Consider the following 27,902-nt stretch of genomic DNA (forward strand, 5'->3'; position numbering starts at 1 on the left):
AAGAGCGACCGTACCGGGTCATCACCAGCAGTACGATGGCCCTTCCCCCAAAGCCAAAGCCAAGAAAGGCTAACTGGCCTGGGTCCCCTAGGCTCAGAGGTTGGCATTTGAGTCAATCATAGTTAACACACAGATGTGCCTGAGAGACAAGCATGTCCTATACCTTCCTGGACAGGTTTCAGAGTCTTCCAAGGAGAAGGTGGCAAAGCAGAAGGGCTGCCTAAGGGCACCAGCAATGGGAGAGGACCACCTGAGCAGACAGCTCCAAAACACCAGGCGTGGGGATTCCTGCAGCAGGAGGCAGAGAGCAGGTGCTCAGCGTGAGGCTGGGGCCCAGTGACTTCATACAAAGGCCTGGGAAGACTGGCTCCCAGGGGCTGCAGAACACGGGCACCCAGATGGCCAGTGTCAGATGCAGCAGGAAAATGGGGACACCCCCAACAGTGAAAGGAGGAGCTACACCATGGGCCACAGGAGAGAGAGTGAGCCCAGGAGCTCGGTGGCCCAGGGTGCTGAAGTTTGGCGATAGACAGAATTCACCTGTAGAGATGAGCTGGGGTAATGCTCGCAGGCACCTGGGTCAGCAAGGGGCAGGAAGGGCCCACAGAGAGGGGCCTGCAGAGATTCTGGGAAACTTAAGTGCATCCTTAATGTGCATTACGCCACACTTGAAAGCCTTAGTTCCTTGCACGAAAATAGTAATTCTCATTGTAAAAAGTGTGAGAATAGAAGGGCTACAGATAAAAACGTAACTTTTACATCACAAGAACAGCTCGCTGGCATGAGACCTCCCGCAGCACTGCTCTGCCGTGGGTGAGCTGGGACCTGGCAAGCCTTTATTCTGAATCCCAGAATGCCAAGACAACGTCACCCTTTTCTTATGATTAACCAAATTTGACTCACCCCTCAAACAGTTAAACTCATCTGGACACTCTGAGGGCAGTCTCGCAGGCCACCTGTTGCTTCCCCATGTCCCTGGTAGGGGAAGCTCACCGGCTAGCCTCTGCTCCCTGCAAGGTCTTCACTCCACAATGGGACGTCACGATGAGTAAGAAAGCCACCACGGAGGGCCCGGCCCTCATGTAATTCCAGGAGCTCAGAGAGAAGCCCAGGGGTGGAGACAGGAAGCCACTGGTGGGCATGTGGGGGCAGAAAAAACAGAAAAAACAGGTGCAGAAACGCAGGGGCATTGGGTGTCAGAAATGAGTAGTGGCTCAGCGACAGCCGTGGAGCTGGGAGAGCAGAGTTCAGCGGAGGGAGAGAAGACAGCAGTGAGGATCGATGGAGAGAGCCCGGACCAGGGAAAGAGGGTGCACCCTGAGCCTGCCAGCAGGTGGGCGGGGGCAACGGTCCAGGCCTGGGGGGGGGCCCACGGTGCCACGGAAGCACGTGTGGTGTCAGGCAGAGGCCAGCGTCCGCGTCTAGAATGAGCTGCCTCCCACCTCAGACAGCCAGAAACAAGCTCTCGGGAGCACGAGCTGAGGCCACACCTGAAGGACATCAATAGGAAGCTGCTTCAGAGGTGACAGCAAAGCCGATGGTCACAAGAACGAGGAACGCAGGGCCACCCTGGGACCTGACCTGGGACCGCAGGGTGGGGTTCCCCCCACAGGGCCTGGAGGAGACAGGAGCACCAGCCCGCGAAGCCACTGGAAAAGAGGCGCAGCATAGAAGCCACAGCACCTCAAAAGTATGCAGTCCCTGTGGTGGGGTGCAGGCAGGGAGTGAGCCCTGTGCGGCCTGGCACTCAGGGACTGGGACCCAGGAGAGCAGAGTCTGCATGCCCTGGCATCCATGTGGCAGGTAAGGAGAGGCCACGCCACACTAAAGCAACAGAGGCACCAGCGGCTGCCGGAGAAATGCAAAACCAAGAAGGAGGAATCACGCTTCCTGTCCTTCCTACGAAGTGCACAGCTAATGAACTGAGTCAGCCAGCTAACGAATAGTTCAGGGGAAAAGAACGTAAGGCCAAGCATGAGCCAGAACCCTGGAGAAAAGAATGAGAACCTCCACTTTGCCAAGAGACTCTCAGGGCTTCTGCTTACAGACACTGCTTCTTCCAGATCTGTGACCTGAAGCTAAAATCCATCTGCACTTTAAATGTACATATCTACGAAATTCTGTTTTGCATCTGAGGGAGGCTGGGGACCTCTTCCCTGGTTTGGATACTGAATGGCACTGGCAGACAGGGATGTTGGGGGGTGCCTTCCATGTGAGAGCCACGTGGGTAACGTGCCAGCGTGTGGGACTGTGAAGACCACGGGAAAGTCACTCACAGAGCTCTGAGTCAGAGCCAGCGCGTGTGAAAAGAGCCCATGACCTGGAAGCCACGGCCAGGGCCACGGAAGTTTTTCCAGAGAAGCACCCAGTCCCTTAAGATACCCTCAGTTCTCTGTAGACAACACATGGGAAGCAGAGACTCCCACTGAAGAACTGAGAAGTGAGACAATGATTCTCGGCATCTCCTCATTGTAGTTGAAGGACACCAGGTGGAGCAGAGCCCTGAGGTGCCGCCAGCCACAGCAGCAGCAGGTGTGCTCCTAGGCTCACCACCCACCTGGACCGACTGCCCTGCACCTCACAGAGCACCGAGTCCAGAATTCAGGGCAGCAGCACAACCCCACAAGCTGCGTGGGCCAGCATGAGTAACCATCCTGTTTGCTTCCTGCGTTTCCAGGGCAACCACAGAAGTGAGAGTTCAACCAGAAGCACTGGAAAATGGGCTCTGGGAGTCCAGGGTCTTCAGGGATGCTGTGGTTTGACTCCCCACCATGGAGTGATCGGACCGTCCACAGGAAGTCGGGCTGCGGGAGCTACCATACCCCTTAACTGGCCCCTGCAGACATGAAACCAGACCCAGGAGCCTGGCTCCTCACACACCTCCCCAACCTCAGAAAACACTGGGAGGGTGGACCACCCCAGGGCCGCAGACCCCCAGCAGGAAGGACCAGCTCATCCTGAGCCCTCTGCACCCTGGTGGTCCCTCCAGGGCAGGCACCTATTACAGACCAGCCTCGGACCGGAGCCTCTAAGGAGGAGGAATGGCAGAGAGGCGTCTGGAACAACAGGAAAGGATAGGGACATGGCTTGGTTCCACAGAAAAAATCACAACGTGAACTGACCTCACCACTCCCTGGCTACATCACGGCAAGCTGCCTCCTGTGGATCCTGCAGGTTGTACAAGGGCACACTACGGACACCTGTCACCATCAGCAGGTGGTGGTGCCAGGTGTATTCCCGGGTCTCGTGCCCTCCTTCGGCCTTCTCCAGACCAGCTTGGCAGCATGGCTGGCTGAACAGCGAGCTTGGAGACAGAGCCCCGACTCCTGGCACATGGGCTCAGTCTGCTTTGGTTTCACACTCCTGCAGACAACCCTCGAGCCAGGCAGCTTAGGAGGCCCCTCGGCAACGTGCCCCTGTGCACGCGGGGCAGAGTGCTGGGGCTCCAGGGCTCCTTCCCTGACCCCCAGCAGCCTCTGTCTCCCGAGAAGCCTCTTCTTTGGGGTTTTTCTCAGAGAGAAAAATACCAGAAGGGGTTTCTCCAGGAGCAGATGGGGTGCCTGTCATGGTCCTTGTCCATGAAGAACATATACCCCCCAACCAGGGACACAGGGGAACAAGAGCATCCAAAGGCCAGAGACAAGATGACCTTTAACATTTTCTGCTGCCAAACACCATTTTTAAGGTCATTAACAAAGGTGAGATATTCTGCCTTCATGGGTGCTCCCTCCTCAAAACGGGTTGGACTTTTTAGATTTCATTTGTCAAAACATAAGAAAGCTTACATCTCTATATTTAACTTCTCTGCTCTCCTTCAAAACATGAGCACCTCTATCTCTAAGGTTCTTTCTCCACTTATCCCCCTGGGTTGCAACCCCTGGGGAAGAGGGAGAGTCTGTTCCACTGAGTCCTGACAGGCTGCTGTTTCCCAGTTACAGAATCGAAGGTTCTGGGAGAGAAGAAACTTGTCCACAGGGTCTTAGGCAGAGCCTAGGCATGATGTCCAGACCCATTCATCCCTGAGCCAGCCATCAACCCTGCAAAGCCTGGGAGGACACCAGCCATGCAGCACAGAGTGAGGGTCGCAGCAGGCTCCGACCTTGAGCCCCTAAGAGATCTCTTCTGCTGTCACCCGTGACCCACACAGTGTGGCTCAGCCTGAGACCAGTAGGACATGAGGCCAGCTCTGGCACACATGCTATCAAGACCCAAATATGTGGAAACACTTTCAAACTATAAAGTGCTTTGCAAATATTTGCTTTGCTTTCCTCTTAAGATTTATTTGGAAGTAGGTCTGAAACATTTAGCACCTGTTCTGCTTAAGCTCGCACACTTAGACAAACAGAAACAGGAAGCACTTGTGTTGAGAGACAGCCTACCAGCTGCTCTTTGCTGTTAAGATGATCACAGGTGACCGTGCCTGGGAAGCAGCAGGTGCATTTGTGCATGCTGCTCTCATTTACCAGCTTTATCGGTCACTTACAGGGAAGACACTCAGTGACCTAAGACACAAACCTGATGCAATGGTGGCTCATTAGGCCCACGTACATGTCATCTATCACACTTAGTCCCTGAGGCAGGCAGCATGTGCCAGGGGTCATGTGCTTTGCTCCTGAGCCTGGGTGACAAGAAACTGCCCTCACTGATGGTCCCCTCCAAGGTCCTGCCAGGATTGAGGGCATTTGTTGGATCCTGAGATGCTTTGGTTAACTGAGTGCAAATGAAGCCAGGCACCCTGGGGTTTCACAAGGATAAGCATGTCAGGCTCCAGCATCTGATCAGCCACCTCACTTCACCCTGAGGACTCAGCTCACCATAGCTGTCCTCTGCCCAAGGTCAGATGGTGGCAAAACTGGGCAAGCCTCAGGACTTCAGTCTCTGTTCAGGGATGTTTCCACTGGGGGTTCTGAGATGCACACTTCTGGGAGCCCTACAGACAATTTTCTGCTGTGGGGTAGGAGCAGGCACAAATGCTGTGCTTTGGAGACTGCATGAAGCAATAGCCGTATCCCAAAAGGGCCATCAGAAACATCTGTTGGCCTGGCTCTCCTCTGCAGGGGTTCTGGAACAGCAAGACACAGGAGGGGCAGGGCCCACATGCCAGCACCATACTGTGCAACTCTAATTTGCAATTCCCCAGCCAACCAGTGAGGATACCGAGTCTCAGGAATGTCAGGTGACATACTGAGGATGTGTGTGACACAGGGGACTCTGAATGTAAAAACACCTCCCCCGGCATACTGACCCTAAATGCCTGAACACCGACAATGTCTGAGCGCTGACCTTGTACTCCGTGCACTCAGACTAACCAGTAGAAGACTCTGGCCACCAAACACCAGCCCTGGGTCACGCTGCAAATGGACAACACTATTTTCCAAAGAACTTCCCACTTAAAAGGACAATGGTACCAGAAACAGAAAATTAGAGTGAGTATATTCACTTGGCAAATATTTCTTGAGCAGCTACTCCGAGCAAAACCCACGAAGGAATCAGAGACACAAGAGAAACAGATTCCCCCTCTTAGAGGTGCCACTGTGTGGGGCAGAACAGAAACAGACGTGGCACTAGCGGCCGGATGGCACAGACATGAGCAGCGGGCACTCAGGGGAAGCTTGCCAGATGAGCCATGCCTTCCACATACTCGAGGTCACTACATGTCTGGCCTGGCGCCACCCCTGCTCCAAGAGAGGGGCCAGCTGCCCACTCTCCCCTCCTGAGCTGCAGGCCAACTCTGGTGTTCCACAAAGGGCACTGCTTTCTCCCAGAAACCGAGGCCGAAACCTCCGCCTGGGTTCCAGACATTATTTCCTTAAGTCTTTAGACCCTGAGGATCTATGAATTCTGTTGGAACAATGTGTGTGTGTGTGTGTGTGTGTGTGTGTGTGTGTGCGCGCGTGCGCACGTGCACATGCGTGGTACTGGGATTGAATCTGTGGGTGCTCCACCACTGAGTTCTACCCCCAGCCCTTTCTTATTATCTATTTTGAACCAGGCTCTCATTAGGTTGCTGAGGTTTGCCTTGAACTCATGATCCTCCTGCCTCAGCCTTCTGAGTCACTGGAGTTACAGGCTTGTGCCATTGTGCAGGCTTGACCATTTAATTTTATACCAAAGAATCCTCATCTTAAACCTCCCCTCGTTCTCATCTGTCAGTAGTACAGTAGGTTTTCTTCATGAGGTTTTATTTTTTTCTCCCAAAATAAACAATTTCTGTCACTTCACTAAAAACTCTTTATAAGCTCTTTCCTAAAATTCCCCATGTGGTATGAGGTGCACACAGTCATTCATACCCTCGGCTGCCTGCTCAACAGCTCCTAGCAGCAGCAGTCAAAGAACTGGATAAGAAGTTTACCAAGACACACTTCAGGCCCGTTGGAACGAGACACAGTAGATGGGCAGCACGCACTCGGTGCTTCCTGCATGCCAGGCGCAGTCCTGAGGGTGTGCACGCACTGATGCAGCCAGCTGTCCTGTCTGATGGCCCTGAGTCCGCCCCGCAGCTGCCCGTTCCTGGTGAGGAAGCAGAGCACAGCAGGGCTCAGGAGCCTGTCCACACTCACACCGCTAACTGGCATCAGGGCCAGGGCCCACTCGACTTTGGAGCATGTTCTCCTGTGCTCCACACACACCAGGAGGAAGGCACACAGCATGTGGGCTCAGGCCCCAACCACACAAGAGGACCCTCACAGCCTGCAGAGAGCTTGGGAGTCAGGACACTGTGTCCAGTCTTTCTGTAGACAGCAAGGCAGGGAAGAAACACACATCAAGACTCACTGGATTTAAATCCAAGATCAATTAAAACTCCGCAGGAGAAGACAGCCCAGAGTGGAAAGACATATGTTCAAACCACAGGCCTGAGAGGAGAACTACTGATCACGTACAAAGAATTCCTGCAAGTCTCGACAGAAAAACCAACTGGAGGTGGGAAAGGACTTGAGTGGACATTCCTCAGAAGGTGCATAAATGGCCGGCCAGCAACTCTTCCAGGTGACCAGCTCCACAGCTCCTCCCTGCTGGCGGCATCTCTCCCTCCACACTGCCCTGTGGACCTGCCTGCACAGCCCTGAAACCTGGCTGCAGCCACAGACTCCCTTCCAGCTCCAGGGCCATAGCTGTGCTGGATCCATCTGGGTCAGCAGCTCAGCATCCAGCACATGCTCAACATCATGGACCTAACCAATAGGGAGAGAACATAAAGGAGCCCGCCGCGTCACCATTCTCAAACTGTGCTCAAGGGCACCCTGGGGAACAAGCATGACACAAGACCATTTAAAGTGTCCCAGCAAGAGTTTATGGAAACAGCAAGACTCAAAATCCACCGAGCCACACAGCTACAACCTGTCCTGTCTTTGTGAAGCAATTACCAAGTTGTGATGCTTAGATAGGAGGTGTCCCCCAAAAGTTCACGTGAAAGACAATGCAAGAAAAGTTCAAAGGCAAAACGACTGGATTATGACAAGCTTGACTTAATCAGTATGTTCATCCTCTGACAGGGTTAACTGCTGGTGCCTATGGGCAAGCAGGATGTGGCTGGAGAAGGTAGATCCCTTGGGACAAATATTTGGTCCCTGGCGAGCAGAGCAGAGCTCTCTCTCTCTCTCTCTCTCTCTCTCTCTCTCTCTCTCTCTCCCTCCCTCCCTCCCTCCCTCCCCCTCTCCCTCCCCCTCTCCCTCTCCCCTTCCTATTGCTGAGCTGCTCTCCTCTGCTGCAATCTCCCATCTTGATGTTCTGCATTACCTTGGTCCTAAAGCTACGGAGTCAGCAGACCATGAACTGAGATCTCTGAAAGGAGGAGCCCCAAATAAACTTACCCTCTAACAGAGTTTTCATCAGGTCTTCTGATCACAGCAGCAGACACACCGACTAAAACACCAGTGAAGAACAGTGCGGAAAAGGCAGTGAGGGTGGGCTGCCAGCTGGACCCCAAAGTCGGAGGAGCTGAGAGATGCCCACAGGGGCACAAATGCCAGTTGCAAGCGACTATGGCTATTAAGGTCAGACACATGTATTCTTAAAACAGCACAACCTTGTTAGGTCCTAAACACTGACCAGGTTGACTGGAGGGCTTAGGTATTTATTCTGGAGAGACACTCAGTGGAAAAATCACTCACACACAAGGGTGCAAAAAACATGAGCCAGGAAATATCCCAAAAAGAAATTGTGCAAGGGTGAACTCAATAGACTAGGTGAACACAGCACTGTCCTAGATGGACAGAAGGACAGCACAGAGCCTTCACACACAAGCTGTGGACTGCACAGAGCAAGTGAGCACCTAGTGTCAGCGGCTCTGCAGGCACCAGTCGGAGGTAGAGTCATCCACTACATTCCTCGGAGATCTGAACATGCCGCAGACTTCTCATGTGTGACAGTAATTCTTATTGTGAACATTAATTTACAAGTACACGTGTTTTATTATAAAATAGGCTTGCCCCTGGTAGAATATTCCATGGCATGACAATCTTGTTACAAGGCTTGATGTACAGGGACATGTGTTTTATTATAAAACCGACTTGTCCTCCTGTAGAATGCTCTGCAGCATGACAAGAATAGCAATGGCACAGCAACCTGAAGCCCAGCTCGTGGTGGGTGTCCCTGTCAGTATAACCCAGTGAAAAATGGTGTGACCCATCCACACCTCTTCAGCATCTGCTTCCCACACCAGTACGGACACATTGCCGTTCTTCCTAAAGACTGACTGAGAAAGGGCAAGGTTTGGCTGACCAGAGTTTGCTGCTTCCTGTCCCCAGCACACCTGAGGATGGACATGTGAATTTGTACTTTACAAAAATAGAAAGACCTTAAAATGGTTTATTGCATCACAACCTGTTTGTCTCACCTGGCTTCTTCCTTGGTCACCTTGAATTTTCTATTTGGTCCCATTTTGTTCCTTAACTTTCTCTATCTTCCAAGCCCAGTTCAATGGGTCAAATTCTTAAAGTCCTGGGTCTATTTCCTCCCTAGAAGTAAGATCCACGCACCATGATCACTGATGGGAACTTCCACCCAGCCCCGCTGAATCTCTCATGTTCAGGTGTGATGTGCCGCGGTCTGGCTGGGCACAAAATAACCGAGCCGCCAGGGCTCTCAACAGTGACGAACTATTTAGGTGGGGCTCGTGCCAAAGCATCACATCTTGAAATGTCAAAATCCTTCCTAAAAATGCAGCTCAGAGGCTGCGGTCATAGCTCTGAGGTAGAGTACGTGGCCAGCATGCTTGAGGCCATGGGTTCAATTCACAGAACAAATTATGCAGGCGTTGGGGTTTGGCTCAGGGCACATGCTTGCTTAGGAACCCCACAGGTCTCAAAGCAGCCGGCCCTTTGGGTGGACTGGCCATGTTGCACTTCAGATCAAGCTGCTGTCAACCCAGGTCCTTCTGTGAGGGGACGGCAGGAGGGACTTTTCACTTCTAGAGGATTATTTTATTTATATCTGAGGATAAGAAAGGCCACAAGGTGAGGGGCAGGGGCAAGACTTGCAGAAGCCAGCAGCGGCTCGTTCTTCAGAGTCTGTCAAATTGCCACAGCCCCTCCACTAAAAGGTGCATGTGACAAGAGCTAGATCACCAGACAGAAAAAGAATGAGACCACAGACTATTACTGTTGGGGCAGGAACACGCACTGTCCCCCGCAGGCTTGAGGTGCCAGGTGCCCTTCAGCCTCAGGCTGTCCCCAGTTGCTGGGTGCCAGGGCAGTTAATGCTGACTCCTGTGGGCTTCAAGTTCTCCTTGTTTCGCCACCAGGATCCCATCAGAGGAGCGTCCCGCCACCACCATGTCCTTGGTGGGGCTCTGCTGGCTGGTCCAGAAGCTGCTGAGAGTCCTGGACTCCTCTGCTCTGAGAGCAGCCATGGCCCAGGTCTGAGCCCCTCCCAGCCGCTGCTGAGGAGCAGCCCTGTTTGCTGGCTCTGTGGAGCCCTGGAAGAAGAGCTCACGAGCGTCTGTGTGTCCCAGCAAGAACCTTTAGGGGTCAGTCTTTTCTATTTTTTTTATTTGTTCTAATTAGTTATACACGACAGTAGAAAACATTTGTATTCATTGTACACAAATGGAGCACAACTTTGCACTTCTCTGGTGGTACACAATGTAGAATCACACCACACGTTAAGTCATATATGACCTAGGATTATGATGTCTGTCCCATTCCACCATCTTTCCTGCCTCATGACCCCTCCTCCTCCCTCCTTCTCCTTTGACCAAAGTTCCTTTATTCTTCCAACACACCACCCCCCATTAGGGATCAGCATCCACTTATCAGAGAGAACATTTAGCCTTTGGTTTGGGGAGATTGGCTGACTTCACTTAGCATGATATCCTCCAAGTCCATATAATTACCTGCAAATGCCATGATCTTATTCTCTTTTAGTGCTGAGTGATACTCTATTGTGTATATATACTACAGTTTCTTCATCCATTCATCTACTGAAGAGCATCTAGGTTGGTCCCACAGTTTAGCTATTGTGAACTGTGCTGCTATGAACGTTGATATGGCCGATTCACTATAGTATGCTAATTTTAAGTTCTTTGGGTATAAACCAAGAAGTGGGATAGGTGGGTCAAATGGGAGTTCCATTCCAAGTTTTTCAAGGAATTTCCGTACTTCTTTCCAGAGCGGTTGCACCAATTTGCAGCCCCACCAGCAATGTATGAGTGTACCTCTTCCCCCACATCCTCGCCAACACTTATTATTGCTTATATTCTTGATAATTGCCATTCTGACTGGAGTGAAATGAAATCTTAGAGTAGTTTTTATTTGCATATCTCAAATTATTAGAGAAGCTGAAACTTTTTTCATATATTTGTTGATCAATTGTGTGTCTTCTTCTGAGAAGTTCAGTTCCTTAGCACATTTATTGATTGAGATATTTATTTTATTGATGTTAAGTTTTTTGAGTTCTTTATATATCCTGGAGATTAGTGCTTTATCTGATATGCATGTGGTAAAAATCTTCTCCCACTTTGTAGGCTCTCTCTTCACATCATTGCTTCTTTTGCCGAGAAGAAAATTTTTAGTTTGAGTCCATCCCATTTATTGATTCTTGATTTTTTCTTGCACTTTAGGGATCTTGTTCAGGAAGTTGGAGCCTAATCCAACATGATGAAGACTTAGGCCTACTTTTTCTTCTATTAGGTGCAGGGTCTCTGGACTAATTCTTAGGACCTGATCCACTTTGAGTTTTGTGCAGGGTGAGAGACAGGAGCTTAATTTCATTTTGCTGCATATGGATCTCCAGTTTTCCTAGCACCATTTGTTGAAGAGGCGATCTTTTCTCCAGTGTAAGTTTTTGGCACCTTTGTCTAGTAGTACGAGATAACTGTATTTATGTGGGTCTGTCTCTGCATCTTCTATTCTGTACCACTGGTCTAATGTCTATTTACCAAGCCGTTTTTTGTTTGTTTTTGTTTGTTTCTTTGTTTGTTTTTTACTATTACTTTGTAGTGTACTTTAAGGTCTGGTATTTGTGATGCCTCCTGCTTCACTCTTCTTGCAAAGGATTGCTTTGGCTATTCTGAGTTTCATTTTTTCCAAATGAATCTCATGATTGCTTTTTCTATTTCTATGAGCAACGATGTCGGAATTTTAATTGTAATTGCATTAAATCTGTATAATGCTTTTGCTAGTATGGCTATTTTGACAATATTAATTCTTCTTATCCAAGAACATGGGAGATCTTTCCATCTTTTAAGATCTTCTTCAATGTCTTTCTTTAAATAATTTGTATATCTCAAATTATTAGAGAAGTTGAAATTTTTTTTCATATATTTGTTGATCAATTGTTCCTTAGCACATTTATTGATTGAAGTATTTATTTTATTGATGTTAAGTTTTTTTGAGTTCTTTATATATCCTGGAGATTAGTGCTTTATTTGTTGATCAACTGTGTATTTTCTGTTGTTTTCAATGTAAGGGTCTTTTACCTCTTTTGTTAGATTGATTCCCAGGGGTTTTGTTTTGTTTTTGTTTTGAGGTTATTATGAATGGTGGAGTTTTCCTAATTTCTCTTTTGGAGGGTTCATCACTGATGCATAAAAATGCATTTGATTTATGGGGATGGATCAGTCTTTAGGAAACTGATGTCAGAAATTCAAATTGAGAAATTCCACCAGGGAGGGTGGGAGCTGCATTTTTTATTTTTGTAAAACAATGTCTTGCCACATTTTAGACTATTAGACTTGGGGACCAGCAGATTTCATCTTGGAATGCATAAAGAAACCCAGTTCTGTCAAGTATATCAACAGGTAAGCTGTTTACAAAAGAACTTTTAACTTTAGGGGAAAAATTCCCCATTTTGAAACATCTTATTGATAGCATACAGGCTGAATTGTGACCAAACCAAGAATTCAGGTCCCTCCTGTTCCAGATAACCACGCCTACATCTTCAAGATCCAATGGACCATTTTAATAAGCACTCTACCAAAAAAAAAAAAAAATAGACAGTTCTACTGCTACAACTCCTAGAATAGTCCACCAGGATGCACCAGCTCAGAAGTAAGTGCACAAAATACCTGCCTCAGTTCCCGGAGGCACCCAGGACCCCAGGGGAGAAAGACACTCCACTGTACTGGGAGGTGTCCCGACACAGGCACAGAAACTGTGTTTGACCCTCCTGTTCCAGATAACCACGCCTACATCTTCAAGATCCAATGGACCATTTTAATAAGCACTCTACCAAAAAAAAAGGACTGTCTTGCGCCGTCTACTGAAGTGGGGCTTCCCACCCCTTGCACATAAAAACCACTGCCTTGGAGAAGAGGCAGGTGTCCTCTTGGTTGGCAGGTGCCCTTCAGGAGACCTCTCCCAGTGAGGAAGGGTGTCATTTCCCAGCTTCTGCAGATGGACAAGGGGCAAGGAGCAGGCAAGCACTGGGCCCCTGGCCACTTCTGCTCTATCAGAAGTGGGAACAGCTGCCAAGGTTCAGGAAGGGGCCAGAAGGAAGCAGAGATGCAGCTTGTCCCTAAGGAGGTCAAGGTCTTAGACGAATAAGTCATAATCAAGGCCACCAACCCACGTCATGAACCACGAACTTTTGATAATTTTATGGAGAGAGCATTAACTGGCTGTACACGTCACTCATTTGAAGTGACAAGTGGATTTCAGTCTGTCTACAGAACTGTGTGACCATCACCATCGACTCCAGAACATTTCACCACTGCAGAAAGGAGCCCTGTTCCCGCAGGCACCAGTCCTCACCTCTCATCCCCCACCGGAGACCCCCATCATCTTCTGCTCTGGACGTCTCCTGGAGAGGGGCCACCGCACATGCAGCTCTTCCACCGCGCAAGGCCTCCTGGGCTGGCCCCCTCCCGCAGCCAGGTGACATTCCACTCACTGATAGGCCTCGTGCGTCCCCAGTTTCTGGGCTGATGAACACGGGCTGCCCACACACCTCAGAGACTGTGAGCAGCACAGCTCCATCTGCATTCAAGTGCTGGTGTGAACACAGGCGTCCCCTCTCTTGGTGTACACTCAGGAGTGACTGGTGGGTGTCGTGCTGACTCCTCAAGGTATTGAGTAAATGCACTTCGCACTCCTACTAGTAATGTAAGGGTTGAAATTCATTCAGACTCTCCCAATGCTTGTTAATGCTTGTTATTGTCAGTTTTTTAAAGATTACTGCAAGCACCCTAGTGGGTGAGAAGTGGTATCTCTGTGTGGTTTGACTTTGGTTCACTAACAGCTGCCGAGTTAAGCATGTTTTAAGAGCCTATTGGCCATCTGCATGTCTTCCTTGGAGAAGTACTACTTAATCTTTGTTGGTTTTTTAAAAAAGCAGTTTTAGAGTCAAAGAAAAACTGAGCAGAAGATACAGTAACTTCCAGTATGCCCTAACACCCCCTGTTCCCTTCCTCCCTGACTGACACCTTGTGCTAGTGTCGGACGCCTGTCATAATTAACAAGCCAACACTCACATATCAACTGCAGTCCCCGGTGACACTAAGGTTTGGCGCTGCACAGTTCGTGGGTCTGACAGATGTGTGACAATGTGTGTCCACCACACAGTGTCATGCCTGGCAGGTTCACTGCCTTAAACCCTCTGTGCCCATCATCCCCACCCTGGGGGCCACCCGTCCCTCTCCTGGCTCCTTTGCCTTGGCCAGGGTGCTGTGTAATGACCACACAGAGTGACTCCTCTCCACTGTGGGCACAGCAGTTTGCCACTCGCCCACAGGGGTCCCAGTTGCTCCAAGTTTTAATAACCATGAATAACTCTGCAGGTTATGCAGGTGTGATCTGAAGTGCAGGTGGGTGATACTCAGAGGACAGACCCCTAGTTCAGAAGAGCCTGGGGAGGCTATCCCACTGCACGGCCACCAGCGGCAGGGAGCCTGTTGCTCTGCTCTGTTCCACCTCCTCATCAGGTGACCGGGGTGCCCCTCCATGTGCCTATGGGCCCCGGGGTATGTCCTTCAGCAGGAGACTCCTGAGGGCTGGGCCCACTTTTCACTAGTTGTTTTTGCCACTGAGTGGATTCAGTTTCTGCCAAGGGATATGGAAGGACCTTCCCCCAGTTGGGCCTACAGCCCGTCAGTTCATTTCTGAACACTATTCCTCACCAAGCAGGAGTCTTCTTGTTGTTTTTGTTTGTTTGTCTTAATGAGGTCTAGTTACCAAACTCATCCCATGGATGGTGCTTTGCTGCTGTGTCTGAAATGCCACACCAGGCCCAGGTCATCTGGTCACTCTTCTCTCTAAGCCTCCAGAAGTTTCACGGTCTGCATTTCACGCTGAGGTCTACGCTCCATTTGGTTTAGTTTTGATGAAAGGCTTACTGTCATTCTCTAGGCCATTTTTATGAGTGTGGACATCTACTTATTCCAACAACACTTTTGAAAAGACCATCTTCTTGCCATGAATTGTACCTGCAGGGTGACCCTGGGCTCGGCTCTGGTGACCCCCTTGTTCACTCACCAGCCACACTGACTGGGTGGCTGCAGCATCTGGGCATGCCTGTCCTCCAGCTCTGCACTTCTCCACACCGTGCTGCCTTCCCTTACAGACTGCATCCCCGGGTCAATACCACAAAATAACTCCCTGGGATTCTGAGTTGCTTCTTACCTTGTATGAGAGTGACATTTTAACAACACTGAGTCTTCCTATACGTGAATGAGGAATATCCACCCACGAATCCTGATTCTGATCACTTTAATCAGAGCTTTGCAATTTCTGCTTATGGATCTTGTATACCTAAGAATTTCTTTTAGTGTTTGGAGTTGATTTTATGCTGTGTCTTTAGTTTTAAACTTCAGAATTTTGTTCCTGGTGTTCTGTGTACATATAGTAACCTGCAACTGGCAACCCTGCAGCATGTGCTGGCTGAGTGCAGGGGAACTGTTCTGGCCTTTGTATCTCTACATAGACAATGATGTCATCTGACAAAGAGACAGGGTTCTTCCTTCCTCTGTGGTCCTTGAGCCTTGCCTTACCTGACCGTGTTGGCCGGGACCAGGGTGATGAACACGGGTGCTCTGGCTCTGTTGTGGGACAGGATGCCCAGTGTCTGGACCCGAAGCGTCAGACTGGCTGTGCATTTTGTAGGCATTCCTCATTGATATCAGCAAGTTTCCCTCTAAGCCCAGTTTGCAGCAGATTTTTACCTGAATGATATCAGATTTTGTCGAATGTTTTTTTCATGCAGCTATTGATATGATCACTTTCCTCTTCTGTAGCCTATTGATGTGTGACCTTAGTGGATTTTCAAATTTGGAGCCAGCACTGAATACTCAGGATAACCCAAGTTGGTCCTGCTATACAATTCTTTTTTTCCACATGGTTAGATTTGAGTTGCTCGTAACTTGTTGAAAACTTCCATGCCTATGTTCATGAGATGTCAGTCTGCAGTGTCTCATTCTGGTAATGCCTCTGGTTTTGGTGTAAGGGTGCTGCTGGCCTCAGAATAAGTCTAGGCCCTCTGCCCTCTGCTCCACCTTCTGGAAGAGCCTGAGGAGCACAGGAGCCATCTTACTCCTCCAATGTCTGGCTCAGCTCACCAGTGAGCCCCTCTGGGCTGTGCTCACAGCTGGGAGTGCTGTTGTTACCTCAGTTTATTTAACAGATGTGGGCCTGTGCAGATTGCTGCTTCTTCTGAGTGTTGACGGGTTCTCTTCCACGGATTCCTCTGTTTCATCTGGGTCGTCAAGTCTGTGGTCACAGAGTCGGTCACAGCATCTTCTGCTCTCTCTCCTGTCCGAGAGATCGATAACAGTGGTCCTTCTTTTATTTCTGCTACTGGTGCCTGGTGTCTTCTCTCCTTCATTCTTGGATAGTGCAGCTGGAGGAATCTTTTTAAAAATCTTTTCAAAGAATAAGCTTTGGCTTCATTGATTTCCTCTATTGATTTCCTATTTTGGGTTTCACTGATTTCTCTCATGATGCATATTATTTATTTCCTTCTGCTTATTTTGAATCTGATTTTTATCTTCTTTCTCTAATTACCTAAGGTGGAACTTTAGATTGTTTTAGATCTTTCTTCTTTTCTGATATAAGCATTTACTGCAATATAAATTTCCTGTAATCAATGCTCTTTGGAAATCTCACAGATTTGGTAATTTGTACTGTAATTTTAATTTAGTTAAAATATTTTTGAATGTGTCCTAGGCTTTTTGTTTGACTCATGTACCATCTAGAAGTATGCTGCTTGACATGCATGCACTAGTGGGCCTTCTGGCTACCTTTCTGTTGCTGTTTCTAGGTTAATTCCCTCCTGGTCTGGGAGCAGTCACTGCATGCTTCTGTTCTTGGTTCATCAGACCGTGGGCCTGTTGTGCTGACACTCCTGAGCTGAAGACTGGTACTTGCCCCACTAGACTGAACAGACCTGTCCACACACAAAAAACAGCCTGATGCTCTCTTGGCACTTCCAATATTTCAACCCACTCTTCTCCTGCTTGCATGGTCTTAAAAAGTCGACTTTTCTAATCATCATCTTCACTCCTCTGTCGGAGGAGGTCAATATCAGCAGAGGTTCCTGCTGTTCCTTGTGTTCTTTCTCCCCTGTGTTCCCTCTGCCTGTATCAAGCCTTGGGATGATCCCACAGTTCCACCTGCTTTCGCTCTTTCTTGTCTTTGATTTTCTGCTTGGGAAGTTTCTACTTGGATGTTCAGGTTCACTGATTGTTTCCTTGGCCCTGACCAGTGCACTAATGAGGCCCCTGAAGACACTCTTTGTTTCTGGTGGAGGAGGCTTGTTCTACTACAGCCTTTGAATTTTCCTTAGGCCTACTTTCTGCTTGTGTTCCTCATCTGTTCTTGCACTTGTCCACTTTTCAGAGACCTTGGCAGTTCTGTCCGGATCATCTCAAAGTCTCGCCACATCTGTGCCTGCCTCTGACACTTGGTCTGTCACTCAGACCACCTTTCTGCCCCTCGGTGAGCCTCAGAGCTTTTCTCCACGTGCAGAGGATGAAGAGTGGGTGGAGGGCCTAGGTGCTGGGTCTCGGCGGCAAGGCCTGTGTGTCCAGGGAGTCAGACTGTTGAATGCTGCAGCTCAGGTTCCAGAGGCATCACCCCTCTCCGCCCTGCTGTTGTGTCTCCTGCTCCCTTCATTTCCCTGGAGATCCCTCCCCTAAGCAGGTCTGAACCTTGCAGTGACCCGCTTCCGCTCTCATCCTTGTCACTGGTCGAGGAGCCCCTGTGATGTGGTGGTCAGGCCTCTGGGAGCGGACCCCTCCCACAATGCTGTGATGGGGTCTCAGTCTGCTAAGAAGCCCACACTCCTGGCCATGCCCCCCTGTGCGAGCCCAGCAGGGTGGAACCAGGTTCCCCTCGACCCAGGCCTCTCTGGGAGAGCAGGCCTAGTTAGGAACAGAAGGCTCTGAGCACATTCTGAAATGGTTCCTTTCCCGCTCTCGGGAGAAGCATGAAGGGAATTGTCTCTGATCTTCTTAAGAACCTGGGGGGCTGCTGGAGGTGGACAGACCCCAGTCTTCTCTCTCACGTTAGCCCATGCTCCAGGTCGGGCACCTTGTCCATCACAGTTCACGGCCCGGCCAGCTGCTGCCCCCGTGGTCTGTGTGTCCACTCTTGCCCCTCCAGGGGAGAAGAGCGGCTTGCCCTGCCACCGCACGTCTCTGACAGAACTGAGAACTGCTGCCTTTCCCAGCTGGACTGGACTTCCCTTAGCAGGATGGCAGCCTGCCTCCAGCCCCTGCACCGGGCCGGACGCCCACTGGCCTCCTTTCCCTGGGATCGGATCATCCTGGAGTCAGGCAGCTCTTGGCTTCCAGGTGCAGGCTCCCGCCAGACACTGGGGATGCTGCTCCCGCTCTTTAGGCTACTGAGCTCCCTGACTGGGGCCTCAGAAGCATAGAGGTTGCTGATTTGATCAGGCCTGGTCGTCTAAATGAGTCACAGAGGGAGGACACAGGGCACGGTGTCCTAGCTCACAAGGAGACAGCTTCTTCTGATTAAACAGACAGCATGTGTTTTCGTGTCAGGCCTTCTGCTAATGTCCTGACAAAGTCTAATCCCACACGTTGACTTGAGCTGTAAAGCAGGCATGTCCTCCTCTCCTCACAGAAGAAAGGAGTCCAAGTTCAAACACAGTAGCACAGCCCTGGTTTGGAGTGGTGCAGCGTGAAAAGCCCCACCTCTGCAGGGAGCCGCTGTGCACAACTGAGAGGCAAGCCCACACTGCCCTGCGCGGCTCGTCCAGCACGCCCTGACCTCAGCACAACTGACCTCGTGGCTTTCCTAATTCTCTGTGTGACAGTGGTGTCTGTCACCCAAGGAGGCCATGCAGACTGGCTGTCGGCAGAGCTGCCGGTGTCCTGGCAGCAAGCTGGGCTTGCGGGTCCTGTGGGTGTCCTTGCTTAGGTCAGTCAGCAGGACGGAGTGGAGAGAAGGAAGGTGAACACAGGCTTTCATGCAAGCCAGCGCTGGCCCCAAGTCCTGGCTGAGCCATGTGTTGGCTCTCTACCACCAGAACAGAGCCTTGAGTTTTGTTATGTTCCTGACTTGATGACCACGGGCTCCACACACCTGGAGTCTAAACAGTGCTGATGATCCACGCTCCACCCCACAGCCCCCAGAGTCAGCACAGAGATCAGGACTCCCTGTGAGCACTCACCCCGGGACCTGGCTGTCCACCCACGGCTCTGCTGTAGCCACACTGAGGCACCGGACGGGGAGGGAGTAGCGTCATGCCCAGCATCACTTGCCCACAGACACGCCGGAAATGAGGAGCCTTGGGAATACCAAGGAGACAACCAGGACGTGATGAATTTTGAAGACGTATCATGTTTGTTGGTGATACAATTAATTTTAAATTCATATCATTTGATTTTTAAATTGGCATGGAAAATTCCTGAAGGCTTAACAACTGCTTCTCATAAGCCAGTGTGAACCTGCTCTCACACCATGGCTTGGTCTACTCTGCAAACCTGCAGGAGTGTGTTAGTCAAGGCTCTCCCAAGACACAGAGTCAGTAAGATCAATACAATGTTATATACAGAGAGAAAAAAGGATAAGGAGTTGGTTCGTGCAACCTGGAGGCCAATAGGCCCTGAGACCTTCAGGGTAAGTCGGCAGGTCGGAGACCTGGGGCTCCAGTCTCAAGGCTGGGGACCTGGGAGAGCTGGGAAGTGGGCACCAATCTCGAGGTTGGGGACCCAGATAGCCAACGTCCTGGTTCCAAGGCTCTCAGGCAGCAGGGACAGCCTCTGTTGGGGATAGCTGCCTGCTGTTCTACTCAGGCCAGCAGCCGAGTGGGCAACCCTAGGGAAGCTGGTCTGCTCTGCTCATCTGCAGGTTCTAACATGCATCTCATCTAGGAAGGCCCCTGAGGTACCCCAGAATGGAGCTTGACCACGCGTCTGGGCACCTGCCACCCAGCCGAGGTGGGGACTGAGGGCCCAGAACACTGGGCATCATGGTCACAGGACAAGAGCACCTCTCTGTTGGAAGTATTCCAGATCCCTCTGGACTCTCTAAGGCAGTAAATGACTTATTTCAGTGGTGACTGTGAAGTGAAGCTATTTAGGCATTTGAATTTGTAAAGTTTCCAAAATCTAGGACCTATTCACAATTAAGGGGGAAAAAAACACCTCAATTTAAGATGATTTTTCATTTGGATGTTAAAACAACACTGCACCATAGGATGTGAATCTTTCCTCTCATTTCAATTGAATCATAAGCTATCACATCCACATCTCTCCTACAACTAGCTGATTGACGCACAGGAGCCTGAACTTCGTGAGGCTGTATAAACAGCTAACGACGCCCTCTAACCCTTACCAAGCAGTTCCTCTTTCTTAGAGTCAAAAGAGTAAAAGCAGCCTACTTATTCTCAAAATCACTAAGACCCACCTTTGCTCGAAAACTGGAGTAGGCCTCAAGCCGGGCTCATTCCCATGGCTGAGGAGAGCACACTGCAAATAGAGCTGATGCTGGAGCACTCTTGCTGCCCACAGTGGTGGACATTAACCAGTGGCCATGAGGGACCCAGCCAGGCAGCAGCGGTGACACTACCTCCACCAGCAGCCTGTTCCATTTCCGCATCTGTACATTGAGGTGGCAGACAACCCAAATTTGATGGGCACTGTTCAGGAGAAACTGCCTGAGGGTCTCAGCCTCTGCAGCACTGCACAGCCGATGAGGCAGGGGGAGCACTGGCCACCTGCACAGCCATCCACTGGCCACCTGCAGCAGCAGCAGCAGCAGCAAGGGCCAGGCAGCAGGCAGAAGGCAGAGTGGACTCCATGGTGGCCTGCCTCTCTGGCGGAGACCTGTGCTCTGCAGGCAGACACTGAGAAAGGCAGCAAGACCTCACACGGGCTCAGCATGGACAGTACCTTCCGGAACAGACAGGCGGGAGCGAGAGTCCAGCAAGGTCTGAGGACTGTCAGAGCAGAGACAGAGGAATCATAGTCACCTGGCTGGGGCTGTCATTGGCCAGCCCGCTGCTACCCCAGCTCCTATCGTCCTGTTCAGCGCCCCCAGGGGAGTTGGCTGGATTTCAGCCATGGTCTCAACAGACCTCTCTGATCCACACTCCATAGTCCAGGAGACATGCTTGTTCCCGTAACCTTCGACGACTACAGGACTAACACAAACACTTGCGGAAAGCACAGAAACCATCCTTGCATCCTGGATGGACTGAGAAGGTCAATTCGAGCACAAAATAGGATGAGCAGTTTACCCAGAAATTCACCTCAGAAGCCGTTCTAACATGGAAGTGTCCTGACACAAGTACTTAGAAGGTCACTTTAGTCATGACTTCCTGGAGAGGTGTTCACAGTGGCACACGGTACCTGTGCTGTTCAGGTCCAGACGCAGCACTGGCTCCAGCAGCTCCCACCCAGGAGGCTCCCTGGAGGTTCCACAGAGCTCAGTCCCACCAGCCCCAGGACGGTCTCAACCCAGCGCAAAGCCGGCTGCCACATCAACAGTGGCAACTGCGAGGCGGCACAAGGACGGTGGCCGGCTCCACTCTAAGTGTGTGATTATATCAGCTTATTTGTGAAAATGTCATTGCAATGACAGATGTGGGCCAAGGCCTCCGGGGAGCTACGGTCTCCACTGAGATGGGCTGAGAGCAGGGAAGTGGTCTCCCCACGTCTGAGGCGATGCAGCACCTCCAGCTCAGGGCAGACCTGGTGGGGGACACTGCAGCAGATACACAGCCCGCTGCCCACACCCATCTCAGGACTGGGAAGAGAGAAGGGCCAGCCATGAACCACTGCCTGAGGGCTATCGCCATCTGGGAGCTCAGAAGCCGTCCTCAGAGAAGGGTCTGTCCCAGTGCACAGCGGCCAGACTCCACCAAAGGAAACCCAGGCTCGTCTGCACCCGTCCACAGGAGGGGGACACATGATCCTCGGGAAGGAGGAGAGAGGTGAGAGAGTACGTGGGAGCACAGTCAAAAAGCCTGGGCCCATGGGGCAGGGAGGGGCTGACCTCCTGAGGCAGAGGCCCGAGGACAGGGAAGACCTGGCAAGTCTCCAACTCCTGTCCTGACACACCACGTTTCCAAGCACTGCATCTGTTTCAAAGGAACAGCTGCACTCTGAGATGTTACCAGAATGTTAGAAACGACGGTCTTTGATTTATCATGGGCTCTGAAAAGGTAGGGTCAAGGAGACCGTGTGCATGGGGACCTCGGGAGGGCTCCTGGGCAGGAAGAGAGGCGGGAGGACCAGCACAGGGAGCAAGGGCACTCAGAGCACAGGAGTCTGGCAGGGTTTCCACTGGGGCATGGGCCAGTGGGGAAGTGGACCTAGACCCAGGCCACCCACTTCCACGTTGAGTCCTGAGCACACCAGATGGGCCTGGACTGACTGCCATGATGTCCCCCACCTCCTCCACAGCCTGGCAGTGGGGAGTCCTCCCCCCTCAGGCAAGGCAAGTCTGCTTCCTGGGAACAGCCCAGACAGCCCACTGGTGCTGCAGACCCCCATCATGGCCTCCACCTGCTGCCTGAGGTCAGGAGAAGTACCCTTCCCACTGAATAGGGAGATAGAGGGCTCTTACGAGAGATCTGCGGGGACACTGGGCCTGGCTGTCACATGCACCGGGCGAGAGCGCCCTGTGGGCACTGAGCGGCTGATCCCTTATGTAACATGTCGTGAATTGCTAACGTTCTGAATTGACGTTAGGATCCTGAAATAATATTAAATTGTCTTAATAAGTGAGGAATTTCTGGTTGCCAAGGCAAGTTCTAAATGAATTAAAATTCACAAAATTTAAAACCTCAGATTTTACTGTCTGAATTTCCTTTTTTGTAAAGTTCTAATTAAGATGATAGCATTAATGTGGTTATTCCTTGCTTACAGGATGTTAAGGATAATTATAGTTTAATGCTTACTTTACTATCATCTATCTACATGGGTATTTTGTAATGTGAAAATACACAAATAGCTACAACGAAACTAGGGAAGAAAAGGCGCACATAAGCACACACGTGTGTGTGTGTGTGTGTGTGTGTGTGTGACACATGTAGGGGATGATCCCAGTGCACAGCGCTGGGTGTGCTCTGTGCCAGGCGAGCGCCCTCGCTGGGTGGCTGACCCTTGCTTATCAAGTGTGCCTCACCTCAGAGGGCCGCCGTGAAGCTTGCTCTCCAGCCCTGAGGCTGGAAGGCAGTGTGCTCAGGCTCCTGCTGTCCTCAGGTGCCATCCCTCTGAGATGGCCCTGAGGCCACTCCTCACCAGGATCAGGCCAGGGTGAGCGGGGAGTGTCACCACACATGTGCTGCCACAGGGGCACCTCTGGGGTGGAGACGGCACGTGCAAGCACTGGCACCAGACTCCTCCAGGCACTGCCCACACAGTGGAGAGGCAGAGGGAGCCTGCTGCTGGCTGCCCTGCGGGTGACCATGGCTGCTCCATCCCCTTGGGGGCCATTACTGACTGCACAGTAACTGGGGCTCTCTAGCTTGCTCCTCAGGGAGCGTGACAACAGCAGAAGGTGGCCAGCACAGGTGGGTGCCCAGCAAGCCCAGGCTGCTCCGGGAAGGGCGGGTGCAGGGCCCACACTCCCAGCTGAACAGGGCGCTGACCACAGCCTGGAGCAGGAAGAACACAAGCCATGAAAGAGACCAAGTGCAACAGGGGTCCAGTCTGCGCTTGAATACAGCCCCGGCTGCTCTGCCCCTGGGACTTCTAAGATGGACACGTTTCTCCTCTTCCTCTCCCTGCTCCTCCCTGATCTCTCCCGCTCCCTAATCTCAGGGGAAACAGGACCACCTCTCTTCCCCATCCTAGGAGAGGTACCTGTCCTGAGCACACACCCGCCACAGGAACCAGGTCATCAGACTTTGGGGATGGCACCAGAAGACCTCAGAAACGACCATCTCCCAAGTAACCAGTGGACCACAACTCAACGGAGCCCTCGTGGAATGTCGGCTTTGAGTCACCTCTTGAAAGCCCCCTGTTCCTGCCGATGGCAGAGTCACGGCCTCTGGGACAGGAGTCCCCCATGTTTCTCCCTTGTTAGCAAAGGCATAAACCTTTTTCCTTTTTCTTAAAATCCTGTCCTTGTTATTGGGTTGGCATCAGGAACAAGAACTGAGCTTTCAGCAACAAAATGTTCTACTCCGCTGTCAGGTGAGGGAGCACCCATGTGAGGACCCTCCCCTTCCATCTGTGTCTAACTTACCCCTTCGCCTCAACTTTGCAACTTAAGATGAAATTCACAGGCATCTTGTTCCAAGTAATGCCTTGGAATTCAGCAGAAATATCCCCTGGAAAATTTGAATGTAGATTGTAAGATAACGAGTTATATAATTAGAATTTAAAGGAACACTTTTCAAACCCTAACCTTGGGGATGTCATTAGTGTCAGCATCTAAACTGTGCTCCTTTTAGCCACTGCTCACCTCCCACCCACCAGCCTTTCCACGGAGGGCAGCGCTGCCCTCCTGCCTCCTGCCGGTCCTCCTTGGTCAAGCTGCCATGACCACAGCCACTGTCCGGGTTGTGGCTCTTCTGTGTCCTCTGGCAGCGACAACAATCCCTGGCCCTGCAGGACACGGACCCGCTTCAAACCCTGGTGAGCTGTGGACAGAGACATCCAGTCTACACCGCAAGAGCCCCTCTGGGCAAGCCGCTTGCTCTGCTGCCTGCCTCCTTCAGGGAGTGAGGCGAAGCCATCATTCATGGGAACTGGCATTTCTAACAACTTGACAATCAGGTTTTTACAGATTCACACTTATTATTTAGTTTAAAATAAAACCAAACTGCATGTGGACAACCACTTGCCCTTCATCCTACCAGACCACACACCTTCCACGAAGAGCTTGTACCTGTGACCCCAGCTCATGCCCTGACACCGGCGGCTGGGACCAGCACAGTTCCCCAGAGTATCACCCTGGAGTTCAACCCACTGAAAGGTCTGCAGAGTCAGCCATCCCGCAGGGAGGCACACATGTGGACACACTCAGTGCTCCTGTTCCGCCAGCCTGTCCCTGTGCAGGCACAAAGCCCTACCTTCAGGTTCTCCAAAGTCATCCCACAACTCAGAACAAGGCTTCCAGCCAATTCTAAACCTCAGGCTGCAGACTCAGCCTCTGGAAGCATTTCTAACAGGACAGAGCCATCCGCCAGGCCTGGGCCCCGCCCTCACCAGCCAAGACATCAAGTGAAAAGCACCAGCCAAGCAAGAGCAACCAGGCAGACACACAGTGCCACGCCAACACCACGCCAACACCACGCCAATGCCACGCTAATGCCACGCCAACGCCACGTCAATACCACACCAGAGCCACGCCAACACCACGCCAATGCCATGCCAACACCACGCCAACACCACACCAATGCCACTCTTCCCTCTGGGATACCTGGCTTCCTTTCCAACTAACTGTTTAGAGATGTAGAAGCAAGTTCACAGGAAATGAGGAAATGCCACCATTCAGTATATTCCCTATTAATCTCAGGTCATGTGCAATGTCCCCAGAACCTGTGATTTCAATGTTGTGATGGCCATCTCCTGCCCTTTTCACTGGGGGTGGATCCCATCCATGGAGATACTGACTTGTTGCTACATAACCTGCAGCACCAATATTTGAAGAGCCACACATCAAAGCATACACTTTTAAGCTTTATGTAACCATAGGAAGCCACATAGAGCCACCCATGCTCCCTCTGCACTGGTCACAGTAAGACCCCGCAGAGGCCCGGTGGCGGACGTGCTGCTTCGAGGCAGCCCCCTGCAGCTGTGCTCAGCTCTCCCCTCACAGCCTCCTGCACCAGTGCTGCTCTTGCTCAAAGCTGCGCCAGGTCCCTCCAGTGCCCATACCCTGCTGCAAGAGCTTAAGGCCTGTTCGACTGGCTGCTGAAGCTCTGTAAGGTTCCACATGTCACAGCCAGAATCAGGCCTGGAGATGGTGGGATGCAGAGCCCACTCAGCGGCTCTGCTCAGTCTTCGTCGTCACTGGCACCCTGAGGATGTGCTCTCGAGTTTAATTCCAGCCACTGTGATAATCATGACCAGGGCAATGCCTGTGAAATATCATTCCAAAAATAAGGCAAGTTAGCAGCTGCAGCTTCCCTCCCCCCGAGACGGGGAAACCAGACTCCTCATGTAAAGGAACAGCTTCACTCCTGGTCTCACCCAAGGGACACACCAGAAGGGACTGGAGGCAGGGGCCGAGTGGTCCTCATGGCCAGCTCTCCTGTGCGGTTCACCAGAGCCAAAGATAGAAAGAGTCAACACCCATCAGCAGGTGAGAGGGCAAGCCAGAGGGGCAGGTGCCTCAGGAACTCCTCAGTGCTGACGTGCACTACCAGGTAGGGGAACCCTGGACACCCCACATCGAGCAAGCCAGACGAGACACACGACTCTTGTGATTCCACTTGGTGAGCTGAGAGCGTGCAGAGCAGCAGAGTGGAGCGGACGATGGGAGCACAGCAGGCTGCAGGTGGGCAGGTTCTGTGGGAGACGAGACAGGAACCCAGAGGTGACGCACTCACAACACAGCCAACCCATGTCACACCCCAAACTGCCACTTAGGAATGGCTAGGACGGCAAACTGTGTTACATATGTTTACTACAATAATTATTTTAAAAATTATGTGTATTTGGGGCTGGGGTTGCTGCTCAGTGGTAGAGCGCTCGCCTAGCATGTTCAAGGCCCTGCTTTTGATCCTCAGCACCACATATAAATAGAGGTATTGTGTGCAATTGCAACTAAAAAATAATAGATATTCAAAAAAATCATGTGAATTTCATGTACATAGTTTCCTCCACTAACAATAAACCACACTAACTAGAGGTCATCAGCCTATGCCTTGTTGGAAGTCACTTCTATGCTGGGCTGGTTCAGCAGCAAAGAACCTGCCTCACATGCATGAGACCTGGGTTTCAACCCCAGCACCATGAAGAATGCATAAATAACTTGTTCACTTCTTCTAGAAGAAAATACACATCTGAATGACAAAGGTTTCTGGAAGATGAACAAAGTTAGATAGGCAAGGGTGAGAGACTAGACATCTCCACTGCTGATGCTGATGATATAAAATGGTCGTTTGAGGATATCAGCATTTAAAAGTTAAGGATTTATCTTTCAGAAACAACTGTAAGCAAAGAGATGTTCCCTGCTGCCCTGCTTAAAACAGCACCACATGGAAATGATCCCAGTGCCCACCAACAGTGTAACCCAGCTAAACAAGGGAGGCTTAGGCGGATGATTGGAAACAAGGTCGTCCTGAGCATCATGGTGGACTGAGGATGAAGTGCCGTCTTCCAACTCTAGAGTCCAAAAGCTCTTAACTGCTATGAATCCAGAACGACAGCCTTTAGCCCGACCTCCACAGCCAACAGGGAACCTGGGTTTCTCTGGTTCCGCTTTCAGAGTCTTCTGCCATGGAGAAGGTGGGGAGGCCCCTGGAGGCCCCTACTGATCCCTCAACACTGTCCTGGTTCCAAAGCCCTGAGGCTGGGGCGTCCACTCAGTCTGGGGTCAGAACTCTTCCCCAGGTGGGCTGAGGGCACAATCCTCCGCACCGCATGGTCAGCACATCAAAACCACATGCCTGGAATCTGGCCCCTTTCTGGTTGGCGCCTATTCCCAAAGTCCCTTCCTGAGGCTAGACAAAAGCCTGTTTCCTCCTCTTCCAAGTGACTCTGATCCTTCAAGCAAGCCCTCTCTCTGCATCTTCAGCAAGCCATCTGAGCTCTCCCCAAGCTATAAGCTAGGATGTCTGAATGATAGTGCAGCTTCTGCATCCACCTGAGCATCTCTAGAGCAACAGGCTGCAGAGAGGCGGCAGGGAACAGAAAAGAAGGTGGGACACCCAGAAAGAGAAAACCCCAGTTCATACTTTCACTGCCTGCTCATTGTAAGGTGTAAAAGTGGCAAAGAAGATTGCAGAACAACCATGGACACGATAACCCTGTTTCCATTTAAATAATGTTTAAATGCGCTAAACATTATGGGGGCACTAAAACAGTGGGAAAGCAAAACAGCTCA

This window comes from Urocitellus parryii, chromosome 14 (genome assembly GCF_045843805.1).
Source record: "Urocitellus parryii isolate mUroPar1 chromosome 14, mUroPar1.hap1, whole genome shotgun sequence".
Lineage (NCBI taxonomy): Eukaryota > Metazoa > Chordata > Mammalia > Rodentia > Sciuridae > Urocitellus > Urocitellus parryii.